Below are 9,393 nucleotides of genomic sequence, written 5' to 3'. Positions count from 1 at the left end.
AACCTGCAGACAAGACTCCTGAGAAGACTGCAGCCAAGAACCCTTCAAAACATCCAACCAAGATCCCTTCAAAAAGTCCAGCAAAGTCACCTCAAAGAAGTCCTTCCAAATCAATGTGATTGCTATTTACAATATAAATACATTATTGTAGCTATATTACTCATCTATAATTGCTTGAGTAAAAAACTCTGGGTTATTTTTGGTCAAAACAGGGTATCAGGCCTTAGTTCAGGAACCAATCCTCCATTCGAACATTGTTCCTATGGGAAAATCAGTTCCGAGTTACAATGTTTCAACTTAAGACACATTTTTCAGGAACCAATTGTGTCTTAAGTCTGAGGACTGCCTGTATAGGATTAAGACATTTTACTCAGCTTTTTTGTGTTTGGAGGATTAGTTCCCTGCTATACTACTTCTGTGCAATAATGTGGACTCCTGTTCATTTTCTCCAAAGATATTCTGAAGCCCTCATCCGCTAGATTAGAGTTTCGTACAATATAAGCTTTCAAGTCATCTCCAAACAGTATTCAGTATTGCACCCAGCACTGTTCCAACAGATTGCCATGACAAGCTAAATTCTTTCCAGTTTATGTGACTGTGTGACTAAACAAATTCTAAGAAACCCACTGGATTCCCATGATCTACACAGAAATTAGGCATATTTCCTTTGGGATCATTTTCTGTGGTAGGATATATTGGGAATTTGCAAATGCTTTGCTATATCTGAGCTCTGCCTTTATATCACCCAGGCAATTCCAAAAGGAAAAATTACTTCCAGGTGAAAAGAATATGCTCATTATCACTTGTTGGCTTGACCAGAAACAGACCTGCTGTAGACCTTTGGCCTACAAGAATTTCAGCTGATGTTCTGTACAGGTGGGATAGGAGTAAGGCCAATCAAAACGAAAGAGATTGTTCCCTTTTGGCTGTCAGGCTCCCTACTGGCTGTCATTTAGCAAACAGAATAACCATCTCATGCAAAGGTACATCTCCTAAACCTACAAGTTTCATTTAGCTTTCTCTTTCACCCATGAAAAATCCAGTTCACATATCCATCTTCACTATTTGAGTTCGCAAGTGCAGCTAAGGTTTAAACCTAAAGAATTTGTTTTTATCTTTTCCTTCCCCGAGGTCTTACATAAACAAAGGGTCACTTATTCTGTGGTCCACCAAATACTCTCCCTACACTACATTACTTCCTCATTAGTATCAACAGGATTTTCTGGGTCATGTCTCAATACTCTTAGGGTATGTACAAGCGTTCACTGTTCCTGCTTTAGGTTTAGGCAGTTTAAAGTAAGTCACCTAACCCAGGAACAGTGTGTGCAGGCATTCATTGCTGCCAGGAGCAGCAGGGGCTGCCTGTCTTAAGTAATTTGGGGGGTGGATGATGGGTCTCTGGGAGGGTTGCCTGGTCCAGGGTGAGATAGTTGGGCTTGGCCTGAAAATAGCCCAGTCACGACGTGGGGTGGGAACAGAAAGAGCACGGTCCATCTAGACAGCCTTCTGAGGCAAGTGATGATTTAAGCCCTGTGAATGCCTGCACGACCAGTCTTCAGATCGACCTAATCTTGGTTAGGTTGATCTTAGTGTACTACTTGCATGTACTCTTACTTTGCACAGTCTCTCCACTCCTTCAGGTGCTTTGATGAAGCTTGAAATACTTGTAACGTTGGTATTGTGTAACAAACTGTTCTATTTTAACCTTTATTTAATATAATACTTTAGGTCTCTTCTTAAGATTTCATACAGCAACATGTAATTATGCCACATATTCTAATGAATTCAGCTATTCCAAATATCTTGTCAGCAGGTGCTTTCCCAGGGGATTTGGGTAACTCAGGATGAGTCTGTATCCTGAGGAGTAAGACTCTGTTCTTCATAACAGTGAAGGGAGTCTCAAAGTATCTTTCTTTGGGTGATGAAAGAAGATTTTATTAATCTGGTAGAAAACTTTTTAACACATCTTGCTGATCTAGTTCTCTCAAGATCACTGGTTTTGATATGTAAGACAGAGAGAGACCACAAGGAAGAGGGTGCGACTGATATACAACCCATAGAGGAAATGTGTCCCGATAGCACAGGATGAGTAGGGCAAAAACTTAGCAGCTTCCCAACAACTTCCCCACCCCTTCAAAAAAGAAAAAAGCAATGAGAAAGTTTCACCAACTATTTTGATCCACAAATCTCACACTATAAAATATGCATGGAGACACTAAATGGTTAAATTCTCATAGTTCTTGGAAAGAGCCCCACAGACTTGCCTATAGTGCAATATGAACACAAAATAAGATTAAATGAGCAAAATGACAGCTTGGGACTGGAGGGCTTCATAAAGTAGGAGAATTGAAACCAAAAAATGTAGATCCAAGAGAGTTCTCACAGCAACTTAGAATGAAAACCTGATTTTTGCTCCCAGGTTATAATTTTTCATGTGTGCTACATTCCCCACCCCTTCATTTCTTATGTCTGTAGTTCGGCGTTTCTCTCCTGCAGGGCTCAAAAGCAGCTACAGTGGCTGGTGCCCTCTTAAATACCACAGGGGGAGTCAAAGCTCAGCAGCACTTCAGCTATGCTAAGAAGTGACACTTGGAGGAAGAAAAAGAAAAGGGAAATGTCACCGTATCGCCCCAAATGAGCTTGGGGGTCCTTCAGCCAGCACATGCTTAATCTGAAGGCACAGCTGGCTCCTTCAGGCAAAAAGGCAGAGGGGTGGAGTCTAATGAGAAGTGCAGTTTTCCCTCTGCTTGCTCTTTTTACGGCTGTGGCCTAAGAAAATCCTCAGGGCTCAGCAATTGCTCCTAAAGCAGGAGCGAGCACTCTCTCCCTCAGTAGGATTTTCTGTTCCAAGGTAAGTTCAGCATGGCACACACGTGTCATTACAAAGCTCGGAGTGAATGAAAGTGAATCAAGGGCACCTGCCAAAGGAGGACAGTACCCCCCACCACCCACAAACCCCTCTGCATTGTCCTCCCTGCAAATCATTTGTTGGCTAACAAACTAACTTCAGTAGCCAAGGCTGGACTGAAAAGTACTTGGCAAGGGGACCTCCCTGCTCAGTTGTACAGTTATCTAACTTAGCCTGTGGATATCCCAGCCCATTGGGACTGTGCCTTTCTTCATGGATAGCCTTCAATACAAGCATTGCCAGAAGATGTAACAGGCTACATCAGGATGACAAGGCCCTGGGACTGTTCTAGTGAAAATAGAGAAATAGGTTGTTTCCATGAAGAGTGAGCGATGTCTATTTTGTGGGAAAACACTCAGGGATATTCAACCACTTGGACTATGGGAGTAACTAGACAACCTAGCCTTGCCATTTACCTATCAGGGCCTTGTGCTATGATATTTGTTGCTCTTAGGCCATTCCTGTCCTCCTGCCTTAGGGACCTGGCTTCTGAAGAGCAGTCTCCTCTGTGTTTGGTATCATAACATGACACCATAACTCCAGTGTCATCACACTTGGATGTTTTGATGGGTGGCGCAGACCCTAAGGGGTCCTTACGGTTGTGTTATATCCCTGTCCTGCTGTCTGTAAAGAGGAGATGTGCCATTTGCACAGACAGCGAGCTGAGTGGCTCCCAAGGAAGTTAAGATGCAGGAGAGACTCTAGGCTGTCCAGAGGACAGCTGAGTTGTATCTGTGTCAGCTCAGTTTAAAGGCAGCTGCTCTTTATCCTTAATGAAAGGACCTATAAAATGGGGCAGCCCCGAGGTGAAACAATGAATGGTCTTGCTTTTCCCCTGAGGTGCTGAGGGAGCCTGGCCCCGTGATTAAAGGGCATGTAAGATCTAGTCTGTAAGTTCTGCTACAGCTTAACAATGTGACCTTGGGCAAGACATTTAATAGTGCTTTATGACTCTACTCAAAATGCAAAACGGGGATAAAAGTTGTGCTTCCATTTCCCCCCCTCTTTGTCTACTTAGACCGGAAGCGTCAGGACCTCTGGGGCTGAAACCCAAGTCTTCCAGGCTCATGGATTGGAGGCCTGGGCTGCAGCACCACCCAGAGGCTGCACCCAACTGCTGGGATGCTGGATGCAGCCCAACCTGGGTTGTCCCATGAGGTTCCCAGTGGGGGACCATGTGACCCAGAAGAACCAATGTAAGCCACAAGCCCTTGATGGGTGGGCTTTAAAAACTCTCCTACTTGCCCTGGGGCCTTGCTCTGGCAACAGTGTTTGTAGCCCTGTTAGCCAAGACCCTCCTGTCTTGATCTTGTTTCATCCCTGCCTGGTATTATGCCCCTTGGTTGCAGCTTCTGGACTTCTGGTATTGTTGATCCCTGGTTCCTGAACCCTGACCTTTCCATGTCCCAGTCCAACTCATGACAGGAAGCTCTTAGAGTCAGGGACTATTGGCTACTTTGTATAGCAACCAGCAAAATAGTGCTACAATTAGAGCTGAAGACTTTAAACACTGCTATAAAACACTATATATTTAAACACTACATGTGTTTATAAAACACTAAGCCACACTCCTCCTTTGGCTTATCTTAGTAGCTAGTCCAGACACCCTCAGACCTTCCAGCCACTGTTTTAGCTTTCTAAACTATGAAACAAAGCTTCCTCTAAGAGGATGGGTTCTTGGTTTGCTTCAAATAGCTCCTTGATGACTGAGTGAGCAAAAGAACTTGAGCTTCATCCACAAGTGAGATGTCAAAAAGGTCTGATGACATTCAGCAAACACACATGTGGTTTAATTCAGCAGACCGTAATAGGGGAAACATAAGTGAGTCTGGATTGTTCCAAATCACTTTACCTAGAATTATATCCTGGTTTTCACTATGTCAGTGACCCCTAATGCATCCAACTAGCTATCACCTCTAATGGCCTATGCCATCAGACCAACAATTTGGGCAACCTCTGAGTAATGATTCAGTATCTTAAATGGGAGGTGGCAGGGAAGAAATTATCCTTCTGACCTAATCTCTACATTGCAGACAACTCCGATTTCAAGTTTCCAACCATGAGAACAAGTCCTTGAGTTGTTTTATGTGTGTCTTGCTGAAAGCGTTTTCTGTTATAAGGGAAATAAAACATTGTATTGTGCCACTGTGGACCGCCAACTGCCAATTTCTCTCTCCTCTTCCCTCACTTTGAAGAAAAGAGAGCTTAACATCTCAGGAATGTAACATAACTTTAATCCTGCCTTTCACCTCAAACCTTAGTGTGCATCACACAGCTAACTAAGCCTTACAATATGAGGTGGTAGGTATTATCATGTGACAGAAGGATAAATTTAGATACTGGCTGGTATACAACCAAGATTTTTTCAAAAATGATTTGTAATGTCAAGTCTTCAGTGGGTTGGAAAGACTGATTCCCCCCCCCCCCCCAAAAAAAAAAAAAAAAAAAAAGATTTGAGCATGCATTCTCTTAAAATCAGGCCCCTCCAAGACATCCCAAATCTCTAGTCACTTTTGAAAATCTTGGCCAAAGCATCTTGGCCATGCACTTGACTGATAACAGAACTGGCATTTGGACCTAGTGAGACTAAATATAAGTACCCTTTTCTGAACACTAAACAACACTCAGAGAGCTTGCATGCTTGCACATCTCTTTCTTGTCCTAAAGCACTTTCCTGATGCTTTATTGGTAAGATGGAACCCCCTTGTAGGCAATTTTCAGCTCTCCTAGTAAAGTCATAAAATTAGTTCTGGTTGGATACCCTAGAAACTATGATCTGTTTTATGAAAACAAAATATCTGTTCCTTGCTATAAAAGAGCAGCACCAGCAAGTCTCTACATCAGAATCCTGCTGTGCTAAGTATGCTGCACATACTCTTAATGCTTATTTTTGGTTTCAAGAAGCTCATGACACACTCTTTTTTGGTGGGGGGCAGATTCCTTTCTAGTATAAGGGAATACTATATTGAAGTCATTAGAGCTTATACTGATTTACATTAGATGAAGATCTGGCTTTACAATGTATCTCTTGGGATTTATCAGAAAAAAAACTATGCAGTCTGATTCACAGTTTTCTTGATCACGTCTTCCAGAGATTAATGGAAAATGTTTGTGTTACAAACACAACGCTTCTTCTCCAGCCTGCACTGAGGCCATAATACCCAGCTTGTGAAATCTCCATCAATTTTACAGCAGCACCGATGCCCCAGGTATCATAGACTTAGCATTGCTTTACAGTTGCATGAAGCTAACTGAGCAGATGGAGAAAGATTTTGTTTAGATACTAATAGTAATAAGAATACAATGGCAACTGTTTCCTTGTCTAACTATTCACTTTTTCCAAGGTTGCCCTATGAAGAGCTGCTATCATTGAAAATGCAATTTCATCTTGTGTATGTGCAATATTGTATAAAATATGTGCTTCCACATCACTGCATCCTTTCATCCCTGTAAAATGTGTAGCCTTTTTAAATGAAATTTTTCAAACACCAACAGCTTGTTTTCCCATTTGGCAGCAGGATAGTTTACTAGCCCGAAACTCTTCAGTTTAATTGTAGTATTTGGATGCAAGTTTGGACATACGCCCCTGGTCAGGCATCTGAGCTGGCATGAGAATGAGTCCACGCCTTGTACCCTAAAGCAAATGAAACCTCCAGCAGAGGGATAATATTATATCACTCAGCTTCTTTTCAATGGGTGTGTCTGGCATTATGTTTTATCTCGACTTTTCTGAGAACTGTTCACTGCCCAGTTGGAGTATTCCTTTCTCTAAAGAACTGTGAGGCAGAGATGTTTTACATATATTGGGAAACTGAGTCATACACAGATTTATTTTCATGCCCAAAGCCATAAAAAAACATGGTGTTCATGACCAGCTAATGAAAAGATGAAGTTGCAAATTACCGTACAGAAGCCTCTTGATTCTGCTTCCCAGTCATGACTGTAGCCTTGTGGGAGTCCAGGGAGAATGGCTTAGCAGGAATCTTTGATCTTTCCTGGAGCCTGATCCCTGCTGGACAGGGGCAGCGAGGAATTTGATCCCAGCAGGGGTGGTGTGGACCCCTCTGCCGCTCCTGCCTGGCCCCCATGCACCAGGATTGGGCCCCACACTGTCCCCACCTAGCTGGAATTGTGGTTTGGCTGGGCAGAAGTGATGCAGCTCCCTAAGGTCTGATCCCAGCACATGGCAGTGGCATGGGGCGCAAACTGGCCTGCAGACTGGCTGTGCGCCATTCATCCTAGTGGACTTTACATTCAAGGGGATGTTTTTTTGGGTCATAGTCTGGTCTTGGTCCCTTAACACTAAAAACAGAGGCATGGTAAACTGGGAAGAATGCTGTACTCCAAGATAAGATAAGAAGGATAGAGCATAGAAGCAGAAGAGCAAAAGATAGGTAGCTCTCCCACAGGGGAGAGGGGCTGTTAAAATGTGAGACAAGTTTGCAGGGACAGATGGAAAGGGCCAGGACTAGGAGAAGAGAACTGTGTAGAATGGTAAAGGCTATCTTCTTCCATCTCAGTCATAAATGTGTCCTGTTAAATTCTGTGAAGAACAAAGAGCAAAGAAATGCCTAAAAAAAGTGCAGTATGGAAAAGAAGAGGGACAGCTTTTTATTCTGTACATTTTCCCCCTGTCCGCCATGCTGTGCCAGCTCTCTTCTCTTGGCACAGCAAGGAATCCTAAGCATCTCTCCTTCCTGTCCGGTATCCTTCCTTCCTCCTTCCTTCCTTCTGTACTTGGACTTCAGAACTAAGCAGCAGAAGTTTTGACAGCCTTGGACAGGCCCTCTCAAAAGACACAGCTCAGGTTTATGTAAACATGAACAACATGGAGACAAATGTTTAGCAATTAGAACTGGTTGAAAACTTTCCATTGAAACCATCTTTCAATGGAGAACTGGGTTTTCACCCAAATAAAATTCAACTTTCATGAGGCACTCTGTAGAATTTTCTATTATTTTGCTGTTCAGATGAAATATAAGTTTTGTTTTTTTGCCAAGGAGTCAAAAGTTTTCTGTGGAAGATTTCAACAAAAAACAAACTGTCAGCATCAACCCTTACCATAAGCCAACAGCTGGATAAGGATGATCACATATCTGTACCGCTGAGGCAGAAGATAAGGCAGGGTATAGCATCTGACAAAGTAACTTGTTGGCTACAAAAGCTCATGCATTTCTGAATGAGTTAGATTGCTGTTACAGGCTACCAATCTAAACCTGTGCAAATTTAGGCAGTGTTAAAGTTAGAACAGTTTCAGAGCACTTGTAGATTAAGGCTTAATATAATCTCTGACCTGCACAACTGTGACATGTGAGCCTGGCAAGCAGGGGCATGGCCAGGAGCCAGGACTATAACCCTCCTCTGGGAGCAGAGCCCTGAGTTTTAAGTGCAGCGAGGGCATGGAGCCCAGAGAAGCATGCCTCCTTGGGCTCCATGCTCAAGCCACTGGGGATTAATTGGAACAAGAGCATGGACCCCAGGGAAGCATGACTCCCTAGGCTCTGTGCTTTTACCATGCTTCGTCCTAGACAACCAGTCCCCTCCACCTTCCCCCCCTCCTCCCCAAGAACATGGGAGGCTGAGGAGGGAAGCCATGGCCCCCACTCCCAACCAGATTCTCTTGACTAGGGGAGAGCTGCCTGGATGTGGGTCAATGGTTTAGTCCTCTGAGGGGAGGGCCACATGCCTGGCTCCTAGCCCGAGGGGCCTGGATTGGGTCTCCCAGGGTCCTTGGAGCTGGTAGCATGGTGCCCTGTGGATTGAGGTCATACCCACTAAGGCCAGATGGGGTTTGGCTTGGAGCCAGAGCCCTGGGCAGTAGAGCCTGGGAAGGTGTAAAGTCTGTAAGAGGTACAGGGGCTGGGAGCCATGTATCCTGGGATGCGGAATGACTGCAAACTGGTTGCTTTATCTCCATGGAGGAGGTTAACAATGTCCAAGTCTGAGCTAGGGAGAACAGCTCAAAGATGACCCTCACCTGAAGTGGTTTCATAGTTTCTATGGTCAGAAGGGACCTGAGTAGATCATATAGTCTGACCCCCTGCCATGGCAGGAAAGAGTACTGGGGTCAAATGACCCCAGCAAGGTGTTCATCTAACCTCCTCTTAAAGACCCCCAGGGTAGGAGCCAGCACCACCTCTCTTGGAAGCTGGTTCCAGATCCTAGCCGCCCTGACCATGAAGTAGCGCCTCCTGATATCTAGCCTAAACCTTCCCTCTACCAGCTTGTGACCATTATTCCTGGTCACTCCTGGCAGTGCTCGGGGGAACAGGGACTCCCCCAGTGCCTGCTGGTCCCCTCTGACTAGTTTGTAACAGGCCACTAGATTCCCCCTCAGCCTTCTCTTGTGGAGGCTGAACAAGTTCAGGTCCCGTAGCCTCTCCTCATAAGGCCTGCCCTGCTTCCCCCTGATCATACGAATGGCCCTCCTCTCCATGTTGTCCACATCCCTCCTGAAGTGCGGTGCCCAGAACTGGACGCAGGAC

This window comes from Gavialis gangeticus, unplaced genomic scaffold (assembly GCF_001723915.1).
Source record: "Gavialis gangeticus isolate Ggan-Ray unplaced genomic scaffold, GavGan_comp1, whole genome shotgun sequence".
In the NCBI taxonomy this organism is placed as follows: domain Eukaryota; kingdom Metazoa; phylum Chordata; order Crocodylia; family Gavialidae; genus Gavialis; species Gavialis gangeticus.
The sequence above is the reverse complement of the archived record's forward strand: the minus strand, read 5'-3'. Positions refer to the sequence as shown.